The sequence below is a fragment of the Bos javanicus genome, chromosome 8 (assembly GCF_032452875.1).
Source record: "Bos javanicus breed banteng chromosome 8, ARS-OSU_banteng_1.0, whole genome shotgun sequence".
Classification (NCBI taxonomy): domain Eukaryota; kingdom Metazoa; phylum Chordata; class Mammalia; order Artiodactyla; family Bovidae; genus Bos; species Bos javanicus.
The window spans coordinates 83544026-83566532 of record NC_083875.1 but is presented as its reverse complement, the minus strand read 5'-3'; the positions used below and the strand labels follow the sequence as shown (position 1 = coordinate 83566532).

The 22507-nt window shown below is 42.5% G+C and overlaps 1 long non-coding RNA gene across 2 annotated transcripts in view; it reads right to left on the bottom strand.

Moving 5' to 3' along the window:
- Window positions 1–8623: 8623 nt before the first annotated feature.
- The window catches only part of LOC133253012 (uncharacterized), a 29458-nt gene continuing 15574 nt past the window's right edge, over window positions 8624–22507 (bottom strand). Inside the window, exons 2-4 of one of the 2 annotated variants that reach the window (XR_009738155.1) lie at window positions 20616–20711; window positions 9684–9732; window positions 8624–9028 (exon numbers count right to left, since the gene is read on the bottom strand). This is a non-coding gene — a long non-coding RNA (uncharacterized LOC133253012). Of the gene's footprint in view, window positions 9034–9683; window positions 9733–20615; window positions 20712–22507 lie in introns of both variants that reach the window. The other variant, XR_009738154.1, reaches the window with a different exon arrangement.

Here is a 22507-nt window from a genome sequence, read left to right as displayed (position 1 = left end):
AGAGAGGTAGAGTCTGTGGCTTCCTTATTCCCCGTGTCTGTCTGCCTCTCAGTGTATCTGTTCCTCCTCCTGCCAGTTTCCCTGATTCTTTGAAGATCAAGACATGGATCTGTGCCCCCTCTGAGTCCTCCTTACAGTTATGCTGAGATTCCTGGTGCTGGTCTTCTGGTTCCTCCTGGGTACAGATGGGGGCCTATAATCTTCCTCCCAAGCCTAGCTCACGCTCTTTCTCAGGGACTTCAATATCCACATAGATGGCACATCAAAACCCTTGGCTACTTGTCCTTGACACTTTACTAAGTAGCCTTTCTTTACTTCCACTTTAACCATCTGCTCCCAAGGTCACACCCTGGATCTTGTCTTTTGCAAAAGTTGTTTTATCCAAATCTCATTTTCAAACATGCAATTCTCTGACAAGCACTCCCTATTGTTTTAGTCTTCTCACTGCTAAAATGCCTTCTTTATGGGAGTTCTAATCTGTCACCGGAGAAGGCGATGGCACCCACTCCAGTACTCTTGCCTGGAAAATCCCATGGACGGAGGAGCCTGGTAGGCTGCAGTCCATGGGGTCGCTAAGTCGGACACGACTGAAGTGACTTAGCAGCAGCAGCAGCAATCTGTCACACCCTATACTTTCTACCTAACATCTGCTCATAGGCATTTAACTCACTACCTGCTTAGATTCCATGTTTATATGTGTAGTCATTGCCTTGTTTGTGAGAGCATTCTTTTTGAATGCTCTGAAAGGCAGATTATATTTTCCAAACCATGTAGCCCTTCCACATGCTCTCCTACAATGTGACCTTATCACTGTCAATTGAGAGATGAAGTCAGAGTCCCTGCCCTTGAATCTAGACTGGCTCATGATCTGATTGTAATTAAAAGGATGCAGTAGAAACAATGAGTAAATTCCAAAAGTAGCTTAGAAATGGCCATCCAGCTGCCCCCTGGTTCTTTTCGGATAATCACTCTAAGGAAGTCAGCCAACCAAGTCAGGATTCCAATCACCCTGAACCTTCCATGCTAAAAAGACCATGTATAGGGTCTTGAATCATTATTAGTCCTTGTGAACCCAGCCTCCAAGGTGCCAGACATGCAAGTGAAGTGGTCTTAGATGCTTCAGACTAGTCTATTTGCCAACTGGGTACCACTGAGTGATGTTTGGCATGTCCTCAGGAGCGGAAGAATCATTCATCTGAGCCCTGCCTGAATTTCTGACTGTGAAACATAAAAAAAAAAAAAAAATCATAGTTCTTTTAAGCCACTAGAACTTTGGACAATTTTTCACCCAGTAATCAAAATAGGAATATTCTACTTAAAATCCCACACTTGGTTGAACCCAATCATATGGTTTCTGTGTTCCTATCCCTGAGCCACTGGAGAAAATGACAAAGTAGGGATGACTGGTTTCACTTTAAACATCCAGGGGACACCATATCTGACCATTCTCCGAAGCTTCAGTGAGCTTGTTCCTCCCTGAATCATCAGTTTCAAACCTTCCCTTTTGCCTCAAATCTCTTCCACTTTCTCCTTCCTCAAATCATCTGAGAAGAGATGTCAAATGGGCAGCTGGATATGTGAGTCTGAAGTTTCAGGGAAAGGCTGGGGATAGAGGTAAAAATTTGAGAGTCATCAAAGTATAAGTGACATTTAAAATTACAAAACTAGATAATATCACAGTTTGAATAGGGTTTGGATGGAGAAGAGAAGGAAATCAAGATCTCAAAGGTTTAGAAATACAGTAGAGGTCAACAGAATGGATTGAGAAAGATGGCTATGGGGGTTGAGTAAAACCAGGAGAGGGTAGTGTTTCAAAGAGAGAGAGCGGAGAACTTTTGCAAGGCAAGTCCCAAGTAGGTGAAAAGAGGTAAGGGAAAGAGGAAATGGAGGGACTTGTCTTTGACATCTGGAGCTCTCTCCGTGGTCATGGGAAGTAACAGAGAGATGTGCACAGGTGCTTCTCGATTCTAGATTACATGGTGGGAAGGCAAGGGCACTCCTGACTCATGTGTTTAACTTCTGTGAAAGGATGCATGTTTAATAGACATTTCAGCCCTAATAAATACAACTCCTTCCTCATCTCCAATGCCTTTCCTGCCTTAGCCTTTCCTAGCTTAGTTAATTTTTCACCATCCACCCAGCTGCTTTGATGAGAAACATTTGGTTCCTTACTCTCACTCACACCCTTCATTCAATCTAACAGCAAGTCCTTCTGCCTCTACCATAAAAACATGCCTCACATCTAGTCCTTTCCCACTGTTTCTGTCAGCCTTGTTCAAGCCTCCTTCAATTATCACCTGATTACTGCTCTTGCTTATCTCTCCCCACTCCGCCAAATCCATTATCCACAGTGCTCTCAAAAAGGAGAAGTTTAAAAATCATAATCATATTTATCAGCCTCCACTTAAAACTTTCCAGTTCCATCACACAAAATAAAATCCCAACTCCACGGGCATTGATTGGCATTGATTTTGGATTTGGTAAACTGATAACTTAGCAGGAGAAGTGAGGGGGCCAAGACCCTGATAATCACCTTCCCAAAGCAGACAGGTCGTAAAACCCAGGTTACCACTGGAATTATTTTTGAAGTTGTGGGTATAGTTTAAGGCTGTTCTGGCCACAGGAATGAGGTCTTGTAAGACAACGGGACAGGCTCATACTGAGAAAATAGTTCTAGTAGCCTAGTGGTAAGGATACCATCTACCCTTTCCCATCATCAGGCCTATCTGCTCATGGAGAGGCCACGGAGTCTATATTTCAATTTCAAAATGTAGGCCCCCTGCTAGGCTTCCACTGATACCATCCTAGCTGGGATGGGGGTGTTGCCTTGATACTGTTCCCCATGTTGCCTCCACTGACCCTGGGGACTGTGATCTTGTAACTGCTGAGTGGTGGTGAAGGCCTGACTCTCCACTAGGCCTCAAAACACTGCCCTAGTGAGGAGGGTTACTGCGGGTTCCAGAGGTAGAAGTCCAGGCTCCCTACGTGGTTTCCCACTGACATGGTAGATGGTGTGAGCATGTAGGGGGAGGGTTTTCAATCTCTCAGTAGGTTGAAAGTTTGAGCTCGCCTCTTGGCCTTCTCTGACACCATCCTGGTGACAATGTTGGGCATCTCAGGCATCTTGTTGGTGGGGATGAAAGTCTGGGCTAGTCACCCTTTTCCAGCAGAGATTTATGGGGCCTCAGTATTTTCTGTGGTGTTGGATAGAGGACAGCCATTGTTGTCTGAAAGTTCTGTAAAAGACTAAAAGGAAACCTCCAAGAACCTTCCAGTTCTTGCTCCTCTCAAAATTAATCCATGGTCAGAATCCAACTGTGTGGATCACAAGCTGGGGGCTCTGTTGTATAGACACCCTGCACATTTTTCTCCAATCCAAAAATACTAATGAGCACAGACACAAACAACCTTCAAAAAGTTTTCTGTCTTGGAGTAAGTTGCTGTGCTGCTGGGAAAGTGATGCTCAAAGGCAGAGGGCGCTAAGTTTAGTAGCAGTTCTAACATTTTAAAAACACTTAAAAAAAAACCCCAAACAAAACCAATTATATGCTAAGGCAATTGTCCAATTCCATCAGTCATATTTTGCCTCAGAATATTCTGACCATACTCCTAATACCTATTAAGCGTCTGTGTCCTCAAGAGAGGGATACTCTCTAACAGAGCAGACTCTGCAGGACTGTGATCCTCCAGGGATTCCTCCATTGACACTCCTTTCTTAGTTGGCAGCTGGCTGTCCAGTTGTTGAAACTTCCACTTGGATATGATTAGTATTTCTTTTTAAAGGCTCAGATTGTTGGGTGGTATAAACATTTTGCTTCACCACATCAGACGAACCCTTTTAGATTTAATTTTTAAATCAGATGACTGCAAGTCCTCAAGTTAAGAAATTGATTGTAAATATAATACATTCCCCCGCTTCTGTATCCTGAAGATCAATTCTGGGAGGCTGGCTATTTAAAGATAGATGTTGAGGGTCTATTTAAGCTCCTTGTTGAGCTTAAATAACAGCTCAACAAGGAGACAGTTCAACAGAAGACAATCTCTTCTGATTGGACTTGAAAGTTTTAATGCACCTTAAATTTTACTAAGGCTATTTGTCCAGTTGTGTCTAAAACCTACTGGGCTGATCCCAGGTAATAGTCACGGCAATTTCCGGATGATGATCTAAGGGCTCACTGTGAAAAGGCCCAGCAGCAATGTTCTCGAGGAGACTTAGTCTCTCCAAGAAGATAGGACCTCAATATATGAAAATTGGAATGATGATAAAAGATTCAAATAATTTGAAACCAATGGGAGCCACATGATTAATCAACCAATGACTTGTACATATCTTGCTTTGCAGGAAGGACAGAACTTTTTCCAGTTCTGAGGGGCTGGAGTTTGAACTGATTCAGGGAGAAAAACAAGGTGGGATTCGAAAACATGGACTGGGCAGAGAAGTCAGCCTAGATATGCATGAGGCATATTCCCAGAAGGGGATTAACGCATAGATGTTGGAACCCATATGGGGCTTTCTCAGGCACTGAGAAGACCAGTCTACCTTGGACAGAGGATCAGCTAAACTGAATGAAGGAGAGAAGATTTTTATCAGTGTATGATAGGGGCTAGGATGTGAAAGGCTTTAAAAATCAGGTTGACAATCAGTTAATACTTAATGATCACTCCCCAGGTGTGATGCAATGGTCTAAAGACTTTTACAGGTGTTTTAATTCTCATATTATATTGTTATTGTCAATACTAATGTATAGCTGAGAAAGCTGAAAAACTGGGAACTGGTTGGAGTAAGATTGAAGAGCAGGTATGAACTGAGGTCACCTCTGCTTTACGGCCTCTTGTTACTGTTGAGCAGTTTAACTGGTCCTCTTGGCAACAGGGACCTACTGACAAATTTGGTGCCTGGTTCTCTGTGAGGGTCAGGTTCTCTATTAGCTTATGCTGCGTATTCACCTCGCAGTGCTATTGGAAGCTCAAACTTTTCCTGGAACTGCATTTGCATCTTGTTCCTGTGGGACCAAGAAAGGCATTACCGAATCGCTTAGCGCCTAATGCCTGAGTCCAGGCACAGCGTGAAGGGCTGAGATGGGCTCTGATCCAGTTGTACAGAATCTCACATCAAGCCTAAAGGAGCCTGTGACCTGCCATTGGAGTTGGGAAGTCAGTCAGGGGAATAACATTCATTTATTTTTTCCTTCATTCATTCAACCAATATTAAAGTGTCATCTATGTGTTAGGAACTGATCTGGGTATATGGAATATGGGCAATCCAGTCTCATGTAGGTTAACATTAATTAATGAGATAATTTTAGATGTTTGTGTGAGGTCAACAGAAGAGAGTGATATAATAGGAAGTAAAATAGGTGGTGGTGGGAGGCCTGAATTCATGACGTGTGATGGACCTGAAAGATTCAAAGGGGAGGCCATGTGAAGAATGAGAGGTCTGTATTCTCAGCAGAGGCAACAGAAATACAAAGACCCTGAGGGGAGAGGGAGTCTGATGAGGTGGAAAAAAGAAAGGCCAGTGTGACTGGAGAGGACAGAACAGGAAGGGCAATGAGACATGAAGGCTTGGAGAGGTGGCAGGGTCAGGCTAGCTAGGGCCTTTAGGAGTTTTAGTAAGGAGTTTAAATTTTATTCTCAGTGTGCTGGGAAGTCATTGAAGTTAATGAAGAAGACTCATTTTATTAACACGTCTCTGGAAAGGTTTGAACAAATTTTGTCAAAATGCCCTTCTGAAGAAGAGTCATTGGTGACATATACCTGCTGTTACAGCTAATGGTTAGGTGGGTGAGCACGCTCCCATGAGAAGCCCCCCTAAGGTGAGGCAAAGGGTAGGTTGTCCTGGATTCTTCTCAGTGCCTGGAGACCAGAGGGAGCAGCTCTCGGGAATAGCGGATTAGGCCTCCTGTAGGTTTGGGGCATGCCTCACATAGAGAGGTGGGGTCTGTGCCTGCATCCCTTGAATCTCAGCATATTTGTGACTGTTTTGGCCAAGAGTGTGGTGGAGTGCTGCTGGGGGACTTCTGAGGCTGAATCATAAAAACCAATGCATAAAAAATACTCTTGGAGGCCTGAGCTGCCATGCAGGGAGTCCAGCGTTAGGCCACAGAGGCCATATGGATACAATTCCAGATGAGCCCAGTCTTCCAACCATTCCTGCCAAGGTACAGGGCTTGACAGTAAAGGGCTTGGTAATCATCTGTCAGCTGGATACCGCTTGGTATTCATCTGTCAGCTGAATATCACTGAGTGACCTTCATGGCTGCTTTATGAGACCGAAGAATTGATCTGCTGAACCCTATACAAATTTCTTAACCATAAAACCAGGCAATATAATAAAATGATGGTTGTTGAAAGCCACTATGATTTGGGAAGATTACACAGAACTATACAAAAAAGATCTTCATGACCTAGAGAACCATGATGGTGTGATCACTCACCTAGAACCAGACATCCTGGAATGTGAAGTCAAGTGGGCCTTAGGTATGAACAAAACTAGTGGAGGTGATGGAATTCCAGTTGAGCTATTTCAAATCTTAAAAGATGATGCTATTAAAGTGCTGCACTCGATATGTCAGCAAATTTGGAAAACTCAGTAGTGGCCACAAGACTGGAAAAGGTCCATTTTCATTCCAATCCCAAAGAAGGGCAATGCCAAAAAATGCTCAAACTACTGCACAATTGCACTCATCTCACACGTTAGCAAAGTAATTCTCAAAATTCTCTAAGCCAGGTTTCAATACTATGTGAACTGTGAACTTACAGATATTCGAGCTGGATTTAGAAGAGCTAGAGGAACCAGAGATCAAATTGCCAACATCCATTGGATCATCAAAAGAGGAAGAGAGTTTCAGAAAAAATCTACTTCTGCTTTATTGACTATGCCAAAAGCTTTGACTGTGTGGATCACAACAAACTGTGGAAAATTCTTTAAGAGATGGGAATACCAGACCACCTGACCTGCCTCCTGAGAAATTTGTATGCAGGTCAGGAAGCAACAGTTAGAACTGGACATGAAACAACAGACTGGTTGCAAATTGGGAAAGGAGTATGTCAAGGTTGTATATTATCACCCTGTTTATTTAACTTATATGCAGAGTACATCATGAGAAATGCTGGGCTGGACGACTGAGCTGAACTGAAGACTTGGGATACTTTGTTAAGGAGCAATAGTAAGGATGATATGAGGACAAGAAAGAATGGCCACACAGGGACAGATTGGCCTGCAGGGTAGACTCCAGTACTCCAGACCTTGGAGTCTGTCTGCATTCTGTCGGCAGAAGGCTGGGTTCTTCAACTATGGCTGCCATGAGGGTTTTACCAGTCCCTGGGGGGAGGGCAGTGACATGCCCAATGGCCAGTGGCTACTCAGGAAGGACCTCAATTATCTCAAGTATATGATTCTTAGGATCATTTCCTCATAGACTGTCCATGAAAAAACTGTTCATTGTGTTTACAAGACCCTCAACTACCTTTGGAAGCTAATGCCTTTGGCCAGAAATCAAAAGCAGCAGAATACTAACTCCAGAGCTGCTTCAAGACCTGTTACTTCTCTTCTGTGTCATCTTGGTTTTGAGAACTGAGTCCATTCTGAGACAAAATATGGGCATTGTTTCCAAACAAAATAAATCAAGATTCACAGTCTTTTTTCATAATGAAAGTTTCTGAAAAGAAAAAGCTGCGTTGGTCCCAGGTCTCTGGATTGGTAGGATGACCTCTGGGTTGGCTTCTTTTTCTTTAAACTGGAGTATAATTGCTTTACAATGTCATGTTAGTTTCTTCTGTATGATGAATTGAAACAGGTGTAAGTATACATGTATCCCCTCCTCTTGGACCTCTCTCCCATCTCACCTGTGTCACAAAATGAATTTATAAATGAGTGCTTAAGAAAAACCCCGAAAACAGAAGAAAAACATTTCTTTGGCAAAATGATAGTGGGAATGGAGCTAGTTTGCTTTGGGGCAAACTTCTTATAAGGATTCCCTGCGGCTATTCCTAATCACAAGGTAAACTGGGTTCCCTTTACTTCATTTACGTTTTATAACCGGCTCTTATTGGCCGTGAAACCGTATCTTCACTTCTAAAGGTGAGGAGCCTGAGGACAAAGGCACGATGGCTGACTCAAAGTCAGAGGTGAACAGTGTCCACACAGTTCTTCCCCTGGCACCTGGTTAAGAACCACGGGAGGTAATTCAGCCTGTGCTGTCTCAGACCCTGAGTTCCATAGGTCATTCCATCAGATCTCTGTCAAGAATGAGGTAGTGCCAACAGGTAGAAACTACTAATGGGAATGCAGATTTCTTCTTTCCAGAATTCATTGGCTATACTTTTGCTCTTTTTACCTTTAATCTCTCTTGCACTTCATTACCCACTGTTGAATACTTTGGGGAACATATTTTATACACACATATCTACATATGCATGTATTCCTATTATTTTATCTAAATTTTCCATTGTTCACTGATCCCAACTTGGGATTATCTAATTTAATAGTTAGCAAGTATCCATACTATGAGGACTCTATGGAATTTTAAAAAGTTTAAACTAATAACATAGGTTTCCCATTTCTTGAGGCCATACTTACCGTACTCCCTTAGAGAATTACAAGGTTATCATCAACATGTAGATACAAATGGTTTTAATACATATGAGTTAAATAAAAGAATAGTTCTGGACACTGAATAACAGAAAAATTGGCAGAATGTTAGTTGTTCTTATGTGCCAAGACCTTAAATGTTAATCTTCTTGTGATTCACGATTGTGAGAATCCATACTGTTTTTGTTTGTCTTCCCAGTCTTGATGCTCCATCATAACGCTGCTGACCTATACACTGGGTTACCAGAAACACAGTATTTGACGTATCTTTTTATGAAGCCACCTGGAACTCACTTTTGAGGAAGGGTCTGCATTTCCTTTTCTGGACAGGGGAAACTGTTGCACTGAAAGGTTAAGTGTCTTGGGTAGATTCGGCAAGCCTGCTGTCTCCTGAGCTCCGCATGCTGTTTCGTTTATTATTTCTCTTTATTGCTTCTGTGCTGGCAATAAAGTAGGGTTATAAAATTAGAGGGTGGTCACCACGTCCGGTTTCCTAAATTTCCATGTCATGTGGGAAGTCCAAAAGTTTGTGATCAGTGCCCCTGGGTATTTTCATCTGTCTTAGTTGAGGGCTGTGGCGAGCGACCGAACATAATTAAAAAAAAAAATAGGGGCAAGGAAACAAAGCCAAGGTTGACATTTGGAGCAAACTTGTGCCTTCTGGAAAGCAAGGTTAGTTATTTAAGGCACATTCGCCACCTTGAAGGCCCTTCTCTTGCACAAGGACCGTGTAGGCCACAGACAGCCCCCAGAACCCGCAGCCGGGACCACATGGGCAGAGCCCTTGACCAGCGGGATGACCACCCTCTGAAGCCAGAGGAGCGCCAGCGCGGACAGCGTGTGTGGGAGGCTCAGGCCCCGCTGTGTGCCCCCTGGCTCTGTCACCACACAGCTTCCCCAAGTCTTGAGCTACCCTGCAGATTGTTTGACTTTTGCCCCTACTGACCACTTCTTTGTAAGTGAGAAGGAGTGGCTCTCTTTGAAGAGGGGATACTCAAGGAGGCCTAACCACAAAAACTATCCCCAGAGAGGTTTTCTTTGCTACTCGTCTAAAGCAGAGATCAATTTAAGAAAAAAAGAAGCAACAAACCAGCAAACACTCCCTGTGCCCCTGCAAATATTCTCCCGAGATGGGCCATCTGAAAAAAAAAAAAAAAAAGAAACCTGTTTTATTGTCTCGCCAGGAATATTTTCTAATGGTATCGATAACTACCTTTGGGTGAGGCCTATGTAATACCCTCTTCTGCAGTTTTTATAACCATTCCATGAGGTAAGAACTGCAATATCCCCATGCTACACAGAAAAGGAGCTAGACCTACTTGTCCAGGGTCACACAGCTGCTAACTCCAGTGGGTGTCTGGCTGACCCTGGAGCTCCTATCCATGACTTCCAGGTTAGGAAGGCCCTTAAACTTAATGTTTTTGGCTGAGGAGTGATATTTCCCCCAGGGGACATTTGGCAATGTCTGGAGATATTTTTGATGGCTGGAACTAGCAACTGGCCAGGGAGGCTACTCAACATTCATAGTTCAAAGGATAGCCTCCACGATGAAGAATTATCTGACTGAAAACAAAATGTGTCCAGACTGAGAAATCCTGCCATAGATGCTTTCTTCTATTTCGTGACATTTAGGTTTAATGCGGTTTACTATGTTGTGAATAATTGTAAAGAGAAGAAACAGTGGAGTGAGAATAAAACAGCTCCCATAAATTGTTACCGAATTGCAATGTCAGCCTGTGCCTTTATGCACAAAACTCTTCAGAAACCGCACCAAAACCACAATACTTTTTCCTTAAAACTTGGGCAAGGTGTGCACACCTAAGGGACTCAATGTCATGGACAATTTACGGTTACTTTCTCGCTATTGTTGAATTCATTCTTTCTTCCCTTTTGGGGATAGCTTCGTCTGGATCTCCAGGAGATTCCGAAGATCGAATGTCGCCCCAGATCCTGGGGTGGAACTTGTTACTGAGAGGTGGGCATGTGACCAAAGCAGAAGGAATGTCCAGATGTTTTCTGGGAATCCTGGAACACAGCTCTCCTCAGGGTGGGTGGGAATGAAGCTTGGCTGTCACGAACAGCTCTGGCCTTTTTCCTACTGTGATGGAAATCTTAGCACCGGTGACCGTCCTACAACCTACCGACCGCTGGTTGGTATCTGTGGTATTCAGGGGTTCACCTTCTGTCAGTGGCAGCCTGACTCCTACTTCACCTCCAAGCCATCACTTAAACAGTTCCCTCTGCCTGGAATAGCCTCCCAGGGCTGTTGCCTGTTCTCCAAAGCTCAGCTTCATACTCTCTCCTCCATGAAGCCTTGCTTAAATGCTCTAAATTCGAGTCTGTATATTGACTTTAAGAGTTGAGTTATATAATGCATTTTCATTATTTGCCCAAGTAGATTACAAGACCCTGGAAGGCAGGCTTGTGTCCTATATTTCTCCATATTCTGTACTTGTTGTCTAACAAGTCAGAGGGCTGCAGGCATAGAGCCACACAGGCTGTGAAACTGGAGATCCCATTTTACCTGACTTTTTGGGGAAGAACAGACAGGTGGTTGGGGGAGACAGGCTTTGTGATGCGACACTTCTAAGTTCATCTCTGCCATCCTGGGACCCACACGTTTGTCTTCAAATGGATCTAGCCGGCTCAGCCTATGGCCTTTGTCCTCTTTTCTTCTCTTTCCTTTGTGATCATTTCCTGCTTTTTCCAGCTCCCCCACTTCTGAGCTAGGGAACTGCTAGCTAGAGTTTCACTTTCTGTGCCTCCTTCCTCACCTGAACCTGGCTTGCAGGGAAGTTATGAGGCTTAAAATCCCATGTATTGTGGGTACTCACTGAATGGCAGGTGTTATAAAAAGACACAGGGTGGGTGAATGCAGGGGAAGAAAGGGAGATAAATGGTTTTCATCAACTACTTACTATGAAGTTTTTCAGAGATATGAGTGTCTCATTCATAGTCATTCATTAGACTCTGCTGTCTAGCGTAGTGGTCACTGGCCACAGGTGGCTGCAGAGCCCCTGAAACGTGGCTGGTGCAAATTGACAAGTGGTGCAACTGTATAACACACTGGATTTCAGAGTATGAAAAAAGGAATGTACAATATTATTTCTATTTCTTTTTATATGGATTACATGTTGAAGCGATCGTTTGGCTATATTTATAGCCAAATTATAAAATCTATTGTTAAAATAAATTTCAGCTATTTATCTTTTAAATATAGTTACTAGAAAATGTTAAATTATATCTGTGACTCCCATTGTATTTCTACTGGACAGAGCTGGTCTTGGCAGAGCCTTCTGTAGTAGGGTTCCTGGATGTTGAATAGAACTTCCAACCCACATTGCATTCACTGTATTGGCTGAAATCTCACTTTAGCAGCCTCATTACTATGCCCTGGGAAATTTTAAGTCTCCCTAGTGGGTTTTAAGCTGCTATCGGTCGTTTCCACCCTAATACTTGTGAATCTTGTGAATGAGCACTGGGTTCCTTTTTTCTTTTGGTGGAAAGCAGGTTGTGGTATGAGAAAGTGGGAAACAGAAGGGTGTAAGGACCCTGAGAACAACGAGTAGGTATGAGTGGGAAAGGTTCCCCACCCAAGTGGGGACGGCACAACTGCGTCTCTACTCTTTTTGTCTTCCCACAGTCCTGTCACAATGATCTGCATGTTGCTGGTGAGCCCGCAATAACTGTACAGACTTGGTGATCAGAAGTAAGATTTAAAAGAAGGATTCAACTATACAGGACAATTTCTCATTTGGAGTGATTCTGCAATTCTTCAGTGAGCCTGAAAACCATCACTGGCTGAGTAGCTGTCAGTTCCTTACTAGGTAAGGAGTTTTACTAGGCATTTTTCTTCCCTATCTCTTTTCACAGTGTATTGAGATGGACTCAGAACCATGACTTCACTGACAAGGGAGGAACCTGAAGTTCGGCAGAAAGGCCATGGCTTGCTTTTGATCACATCGAAACCAAAAATCCAAGACAAAATTTGGCTTCTATCATCAAACCACCCAATGGACAGGCTAGATTCTCAAGGGAGGTGACTGCTAATAGATTGTCTCTGGTCCAGAATTTCAATGAAGCACCAAGTCAGAGTGACAGTCATTTGCAAAATGGCCACCTCTGAAATGGCATTGCTTTGGTGAGTCTGGTTTTTTTGCTTTGTACTACTGAAGTGACTTGGATTTCCTGATATAATTCTGAGGACAACATTACTGGTTTTTCCAATCATTTCCTCAGAAAAAACTTAAATGAGGAAAAATAATAAGTAGCTCCCACAGCTAGAGACGTGGAAAAGATACTGGGCCCCTCTCATACTGTGGGAGCTGGGTTGCCTCTGCTTCCGGGATATTAGTCTTGGGAAGACCAATCTCAGGGAAGATACCAGTCCTTAAATGCAATTTCGCTCTCTTTCTCCCCTCTCTTTAAAATTATCTCCAAGTAAATCAACTCAATTATTTCTTTTTCTTTTTTTTTAGAATATGAAAGGTGACTATATAGTACAGGAAACTCTACTCAATACTCTTGTAATGACCAATATGGGAAAAGAATCTAAAAAAGGATGGAAATATGTGTATCTGATTTACTTTGCTGCATACCTGAAACTAAGACAACATTGTAAATCAACTACATTCCAATAAAAAGATATATGTATAAACAAGTCACACACACACAAGAATATGAAAGATGATAAGAAAGCCTCTTAGAACAGAGCTTAATCTCAGGGAGAAATAGTGAACTTAGCTCCCCTGGTTTATAAAGAAAGCTTGAAGGGAATGTCCCGTGTTAAAATTTCTCTTGTTAAAAAGTCGAGAAGCCAGAAAATGTTACTGAACAATGGTTTTTCACACAAAAGGAGGCTTCTGTCAGTACTTCCCCTCTGAGCTCCAGTGCTCCCTCAGGAGCAATGAGTGCTGAATGAGTGCTCTGCTGTGAGTCCCTTCTGTTCCATGTCCTCTGCAGCTTCCCATTTGGTCTCAACAATATTATCCCCCTCTTTGTCCCTTCCTTTTTCATGTCCATTAGGAAGACTACAGGAAAACTGATTTTTTATAACTTCTAGTTAAAGACGTGTCTTTTGAGATAAATGCTGTCTGTGCTGTGGTTGGTGTGTGTTAGTCGCTCAGTCGTGTCTGACTCTTTGCAACTCCATGGACTGTAGCCTGCCAGGCTCCTCCTTTCATGGGATTTTTCCAGGCAAGAACACTGGAGTGGATTGCCATTTCCTTCTCCAGGGGATCTTCCCATCCCAGGGATTGAATCTGGGTCTCCTGTATTGCAGGCAGCCTCTTTACTGTCCGAGCCACCAGGGAAGCCCCTGATGTGCTAGTATTCTGTGTGCTAAATGCTCTCCCTGTCATGTCCATTGTTCTGAAAACATTTAGTGCATTCTGATGAACCTCCAGGTACCTGCACCTGTGTCTAAGAGCACATTTCCTACCAATCCTATACCCCAACTATCACAGCCTACGTGTGATTGGAGTTTTGTCTAAATCTGACACTTAACTTGAAAATATTTTCTGAGATCTATCTCAGAAATCTATAGATACAGTATTTCTTTCATTTCACTTATTTCTTTTCAGAATACTGCCACGAATTCCTGAAACGAAATAAAAGATTTTCAATAATTGGAATGTTCAATGAATAGGCCCCTTTTGGTAGGAAACCACGGAGGATGGTGACTGCAGCCATGAAATCAGGAGACAGTTGCTTCTTGGCAGGAAAGCTATGACAAACCTAGTGTGTTGAAAAGCAGAGCCTTCACTTTTCCAATGAAGGTCCGTATGGTCAAGGTTATGGTCTTGTGTATGTATATGTAAGAGCAGACACACAATGGCCTCACCTATGGCTTTGGAAGAGTGATGACACCACTGTGGAGTCCAGTGATCACGGTCAGAATGGAGACTTCTGAATGGAGATGCAGGACACCAGTGTTCTACTTAATTCCTCATTTGCCATCAACCTTTTTTGTGCGAGTCACTGTACTGGCTCCAGTTTCCTCTTTGATAAAATTTAGAAGCTAGTCACATTATTTCAGGGGACTATTTACAAAGATGTGGAAACCATAAGACACAGTGCAGGATCTGAGCCTGGTAACAGAGACCTGAATGGTTGAGGGCAGGAACCATAACGACCAACCAGAGAGTGCTCATGAGGGGCCCTTCTTGACAGGAAGCTGCTTTGTGGGGAGCAGAGAGCCTGAAACAACCTCCTTGGGATTGAAGGGGAGAAGGTGAGAATAAACACCAAAGCTCACTCTCTTCGCCTCCTTCAGGTCCCTCTGGGGCTCCCTGTTACCCAAACCCAACAGGAACTCTAAAGGTGAGGAAACCTTGTAGCTGCCATAGGTCAACTTCAGGGCACAGAACAGGTTGGGTAAGGGTAGTGAATAGACCTAGAGGTGCACGTGGACGGGCTCGTGCCCATTAGCCCTGCCACCTACTATCTCTAAGTCCACTGTGAGTGAACTCAGGTGGTATTAGCTTCCTCAGCAGCATCAGTTCCCTCCTTTTTTCTTCCATCCAGAATAAAGAAGATCCAACTTCAGCTAAACATGTCTAAGTCAATTTTAAGGTCCTCACTTTTGTATCCTCCTATATATATGTACTTCTGTTAATAACACATAGCTAGTCAGGCTTTGGAATGTATTGATCCTGCATTCCATCCTTCAGTTTCATCCCCACACTGAGTACCCAGCTCAGATTCCCATGGCCTCATCCTTTCACTGTTTCAAAAGCCTCTTAATTAACCTTTTTGATTCTGCTTGTGGAATCAAATTCTAAAGGCAGAACTCAAATCCTTTTCCTTTCCGAAACTCTTCAGTGAGCCCTGTTGTCTGAGGCTCTCATCTGAAGCCCTGAGCATGGGCTCTGACTTCCAACATCCCACGATATGGATGAAACTCCTCCTTTCACTCTCATCCCTGGCTTCCCTTTATGGCCCTGTGTTCCTGCAAACCAAGCTGTCCTGCCGCCTGTCCTGTCTCCATGAAGATAATCCTAGTTAAGGAGCACCTAGTGTGTGTTGGGAGCTGTCCTAGGTACCTCACCTACACGATTTCATTTACTTCTTACAGACAACCAGTCAGTCCCTTTTTACTACCTAAAATGGAACAAATGTAACACAAAAAATTTATAGTGAGCACGAAAGTCAGAAAGAGAAATCCAAGATGCTAGAAGCAACTCCAGAGAGGTGAGCAAGAGCTAAATCCAGAGTCAGTGAGAGGACTGGAACTCAGAATGTCCCATAGGGGACCTTAGGTCCAGGCAGGGTTGGGGAGCTAGAAGTGCCCTCTACACAAAGCCAGGGATCTCTAAGCATTGTGCCTCCACCACTAGAGGAAAATTCTACTCTTTGGCTCAGGGCTGTGTCAAGGAAGGGTTGCTCATTCAATATGGGGGAATAAAAAAACTTTCAGCAAAAATGTAAACCCCAGGCTGCCCATGTGCAGTTGGGTGTCCACATTATTCATGCACTGTGGGAATCCTGAGCCCATAAGTTAATATAAAACGGTAGGCTAGACCTGCAGAACTGTATCATATTGTTACAGAGACAATTGTTCTCCTGCAAAACTCTTCCTGAAGATGATCCCTCACAAGAAACTTCCAGTTGCATAGAAAATAAGCTCTCAGTGCAATAATGTACAGAGATTTCACACCCTAAAAATGCAAATAGTAGGACATCTTGAGCCCCTTGCTTAGGGAGATGAGAGCAGTAACAACCCTGTATAAGGCAAAACTGAGATTTCATTTTAAAATAACAGAAAAATTTATAAAAAGGACCAAATGAAAATTATGAGATTAAAAACAGTGATATTCATAGAAGGATAAGGATTAAACAGGAGGCTAACCTTCGGCATGAGCTGATGAATGAGAGGCAGACATGGGGAAATCATGAAACCTACAGTGACACTTCAAGGCAGGCAATTGTTTGTCCTTGTTAACACAGGAAGAGTTAGGAAACCTTCTCACGAGGGCACCTCGGATCTGTTCTACGCAGCAGCATGCTGGGGCTGGTTTGCGTCACCTGGGAGAACCCTTTGGGTTCATCTCTTCCCGACTCCGCTTTCAGTGCCATAACGTTAGTAGCTTGAAATTGACCATGGTAAGAGTATTTATACCACAGAAATTGCCAAATACTACTGTTGGGGCTTTTTTTCCCCCCCTTAGAGAGTCTGTTAAACATTTACTAGCATATCTAGCACTGGTCTGACCTGTGCTCACTTTAAATTGGAAGTCATGATGTAATCTCCTGCAGGGTACTTGTGGGACACACGAAGAATGAGGCTGGCTGAGGGGGCTCACAGTGTGGGCTTTGTGACCTTGCTAAAGTGAGCAACGGCCACAAAACTCTTTGTATTAGGTGGGCTGCAGGCCCAGTGCTAACATCTTCTGATTTCTTTAAGAGCAGCTGCAAAATCCAGAATTTTATGTAAAATCTCAGTTTTTAAACACTGGCAACAGATTCAAACATTTTTAAAGACATTGCTCAGGCCAAAAAATAAAATAAAACCCACATCTGCTGGCTAAATTTGGCCATGGGCTGCCAGTTTGTAATTTCTAGTTTCAGCCAATAAACTCCATTGCTTTGTGTTATTGTTTCTTTCTCTTTGCCCTCCTCCCCTCAAAATCTAGCTTAAATGATAGTTTCTCCATGTTTCATCCCAGAGCTGTCCATCTAAAAGTTATCTTCTGAACACTAAAAAAATGGCTCTGAACACATAAGTATTTTCTTTAAGGGAAATGTTTATGTTTTAAGTATTTTACAGAAAATACTTCTGTGTTTGATATTATTTGTGCATACATTTTTCTTTTCTGGTAGCATGTAACTTCCCTGAAGATGAAGATCTATGTCTTGGTCAACTTTGTTTCCCTGGAAATGGTCAGCAAGTCTCTCGTATATAGTAGACATTCAATAAGTATTAGATAAAACTTAATGCTAGAAACTCAGTAGATGTTCATTTGAATCACATTTTATATTTGCCTTCAGAATTATGACTCATGTCCTTAGCTAGGAAGACTAGGAAATTTCAAAGCCATGTTGATAGCACAGAAGATGTTTCTCATCATTCCTAGTTTTATGAGACATGCTTAAGGGAAACTATTTTCTTGTGTGTATTGATGCAGGTGAGTGGGTGTTTCTGCATTAAGCTTTGTTATCCAATGAAGTGACTTTCCATAGTCATGTTTGACTGAGATGTTAGAATATAAAGCATTTTCCTATTTAGTTAAACTTTTTTCCCTTAATCGAGTGAAACTTATTAAAATCAAAACATAATATTTACTAATATTTGTACTTAGAATTTTTAAAACTTTTTAATTTTAAAGTATAATGTATTGTAGAGAAAAATGTAAAGGAATACAAGCACTTTGGTGTAAATCTAAAATTAAAATTTGAGAGTTACTACTTTTTCTCCTCCCTTTCTTATGTTGTTTAAAATACTTTTTAGTTCTTTCTCTCACTTTCAATGCAGTAGATCTGTAAATCTTGCAGCTCTTCATCTCTTAAAAGTTCCCTTGGGATCTTCAAATGTCCTTGGATAATCTTTCCCTGACTGCTTTCTGCTAATTTTAGAAAAGAATTAGTTATCTCTAAATTCCAAGAAGTACAAGGATTCTTTTTGAAACCATGTAAGAGTCTCTGTGTCCTTGTTTTGAAGCAAAAGGCTGACTTAAGAGTTAATGATGGGAAATGCGGAGCTCTAGAAACAAAGAATAGCTGTTGGGCTGGGGAACTGGAAACAATTTACACCAGGATTCTGCCACAGAGCAGAATCACTGAACTCCCAGTTCCCTGACAGATACAGATAAAGACCTGACACTCATTCCTAAATTGTTTTTACAGGAAGCAGACCTCCACCTCACCCCCAGATGAAAACAGTTGACCACAAGAACACAGACCCTAGACTGGTTGGAACCTGAAGGTTGATGATGCTTGAAACTTCATCATGATGCCAACCAACCCCCAAATTGTCCCTGAACTGATCACGCCCTGCTCTTTGAACACTATAGAACTCCCTGCTACCCTCTCCAAGTACCCTCCTGTGGGTCACACAGTCTTGAGAGCATTAGCCTTCTATGGCCCCTTTGCCTGACAAAGCAATGAAGGCTACTCTTTTCTGAGTTCAGTTCAGTTCAGTTCAGTCCCTCAGTCGTGTCCGACTCTTTGCGACCCCATGAATCGCAGCACGTCAGGCCTCCCTGTCCATCACCAACTCCTGGAGTTCATCCAGACTCATGTCCATCAAGTCAGTGATGCCATCCAGCCATCTCATCCTCTGTCGTCCCCTTCTCTTCCTGCCCCCAATCCCTCCCAGCATCAGAGTCTTTTCTAATGAGTCAACTCTTCGCATGAGGTGGCCAAAGTACTGGAGTTTCAGCTTCAGCATCATTCCTTCCAAAGAAATCCCAGGGCTGATCTCCTTCAGAATGGACTGGTTGGATCTCCTTGCAGTCCAAGGGACTCTCAAGAGTCTTCTCCAACACTACAGTTCAAAAGCATCAATTCTTCAGCGCTCAGCCTTCTTCACAGTCCAACTCTCATATCCATACATGACCACAGGAAAATCCATAGCCTTGACTAGATGGACCTTTGTTGGCAAAGTAATGTCTCTGCTTTTGAATATGCTATCTAGGTTGGTCATAACTTTCCTTCCAAGGAGTAAGCGTCTTTTAATTTCATGGCTGCAGTCACTGTCTGCAGTGATTTTGGAACCCAGAAAAATAAAGTCTGACACTGTTTCCATTGTTTCCCCATCTATTTCCCATGAAGTGATGGGACCAGATGCCATAATCTTCGTTTTCTGAATGTTGAGCTTTAAGCCAACTTTTTCACTCTCTACTTTCACTTTCATCAAGAGGCTTTTTAGTTCCTCTTCACTTTCTGCCATAAGGGTGGTGACATCTGCATATCTGAGGTTATTGATATTTCTCCCGGCAATCTTGATTCCAGCTTGTGTTTCTTCCAGTCCAGGATTTCTCATGATGTACTCTGCATAGAAGTGAAATAAGCAGGGTGACAATATACAGCCTTGACGAACTCCTTTTCCTATTGGGAACCAGTCTGTTCCATGTCCAGTTCTAACTGTTGCTTCCTGACTCTTTTCTACTTCACCCAAAACTCTGTCTCTGAGTTTCTATTCAACTTTGATGAACCAAGGCTGAGGTTCGGCAACACTTCTCTTTCGTGGTTAGGGTTAGCTACATACCATCTGTTTCCTCAAAAGTATTTTTTTTTCCCCCTTAAGCAGGACAAATAGAGCCTTCTATTCTTAACTGGTTTCTGTTTTCTGTTAAAGAGTTTGGAATTAGGAAAACCCCAACCTTATGAGTACTCTGTTAAAAATAGACTTAAGCAAAACAGTAAAATGATATTAAACATAGGGCCAAAAGTTTTCTCCTCACTTAATGCTTAACTTTATTATTTGCATCCTTTGGGACAAGGTAGCAAAAGTGAAAGCATAGGCTAGTCATCTTTTCCAAACCTACTTACAACCTACTTACTTGTTTTGAAATTGAATCTACTTTCAGCTATTACATAATTTTTTAAATTGTAAAAATTTAGTCTGCAAATGGCGTAGAAAGTGTTGTTCAAGTATCAGTTGAATTTTGTTCTCATAGTTAAGAAAGATTTTGACTCTGCTAGCCACTCAAGTTGTCTTATTTCTAAAGCTTTGGAGAGTCATGTGCATGAGTCCTGTGCACTGTGTACAATCTTGTAAACATAGGTAGCACATTCATTCCACAGGTGTATGTTGAGGAGGATTTGCTCTTCAGGCTAGCTACACAGTGGTGAACAAAACAGGAAGGGCAGAGACTTAGGCCCTGCCCTGTGCTGTCAACAGCGTTCAGCCATGCAGGGACTGAGCCTACAACACGGAAACTCACTATCACATTTTAACTTCAATTGTAAGACAGCTTTGACACGCCGTGCATCTGTTTTCAATTGTCAGTAAGAGGTGATTACCATCATAGCCAAGACCTAAGTTATTCAAGTTTGAAAGGAAACTTTTCATAACATGCACCTTTATCATGAGTGTCAGTTTATCCCATCAGCTGAGGTCCCCAGTCTCTGCTCTCTACTGATGATCTTCTGCTGCACCAAACTGGACTGATCATCCCTATAAAACAGACAGAAAAACACTGGATGTGTGCGATAGAGGAAAACCTGTCACCCCAATGGGGATGGTTACCTTTTGCCTTTGCTTCTTTCAGATAAGCACCTTAAACTGGAAGTCTGGGAAGTTTCCTTCATCCAGGCTGGAATTAATTATTTTGAAACAGCATAAATTAAATGGTGAGGTTTGTTGTCACTTATGTTGTTATTGCCCAACCCCCTTATGTACCTTCTCACTATTTAATATTGTCCTTCAGGAGAGTCATGCTGTATCCATAGCTCCAGAAAGTCATAGACTCCAGTGAGGTTCAGTAAACAGGGGAGGTTCAGCTTTAAATGATCTGAATCCCAACCCCTTCTTTGACAGCTGAGGGATCTGAGGCTCAGAGAGGTGAAATGGACTCCCAAGGGCACAAAGCTCCAGCTTTAGTCTCCTCTTAGTCTACATAAAAAGAATGATGTTCTCAATACTACAATCCCTTATTTTATGGGTCCTTATCGTGTTACTCTATTACAGTTATAGTTGTAGAATATTAACTTCACTAGTGTAAAATGTCTACCAAATACAAAAGTTTCAGGCTTTATTCCATGGAGGACACTTTACTGCTCAGCTCATGACTGATTTTGAGTTGGCTTATCTTAATGGACAATGCTAGTGACTTGAGAATTAACCAAAAGAGATGTTCTATCTACCTCGGTTGATTTTTTAGAGGGCAAAGGAAAGGGAAAAGCTAAAAGTGCTTGGAGTTAGCATATATTGCTTCCTGCCTATGCTCTGAGTTAGCTGATCCAGGGCCATTACACTTCTTGCTCTTATTCCACTGAGGAGATAGGGTTCACATGGCTGAAAGGAAGTGGCTGAAAGTAGAACTGCCCGGACTTTGGGAAAGGGAAGCTGTGTATACCAGGTGGGTAATAAGTCAGGACTTCTCTTACCTATTAAGTTGAACCACATGAAATTGTCCATAATGCACCACTTTTGACCTACAAAAGTAGTAATTTTATAGGACTTAACCTAATTTTTCTTTTCCTCTTTCCCTTTTTATCCTCCCAAGCTGTTGCAAGTATTTCTCTTTGGCCTGGTGTAGGATCAATTCTTTGGCTTACTATCAAGGTTTCACTTGTTCTCTCCTCTTGCCCTTAAAAGCTTTCAGGCTCAATGTCAAAGATTTGCTCCTTGAAAAGCACAACTGGATTCAATCAAGGTTGAATTGGTTGGAAAATCAATAGTTCAGCACTATTTCCTCAATAGAAATGGTTCAACCCAATGATCAGGGTTAATATGCTTAATACAAACATATCTTGAGAGATAGTACAGCTCTCATCTTGCCCGGGCAGGTGGAGATATAGCACCTCTATCTTATCATCCAGAAGAATATTATGGTTGGACCTCTACCACGTAGAGGTCTGAATGGGGCACCCTATATTTCATAAGAAAAAGAGTATGCTGAGTTGTGCTTATCAGGTAACCAAACCTGTACGTAACCTATGAGCATCAGGCCAACTGTTGGGAGGGCTGTTGGCCAGGGAGAGGCGGATAACCTACCACAGCCATGTGAGGAACCAGTTCTTAGGATAAATCTCAAAATCTCAGTTGACTGCCTTAGTCCCTTTATCCTTAAAACAAGAGGAGCCAAAGAAACTTGCCTAAGATCAGAAATGAATTCAAGGTTGTCTGTGAAGACACATAAGGCCTGGTAACAGAAGTAGTTCTTGGTTGTAGAAATAGAGCAACAGGATGACAATTCTGGTTAAGAACTCAGGGTCAACTAACACTGGGGAAGGAGAAGGTGGAGTAAA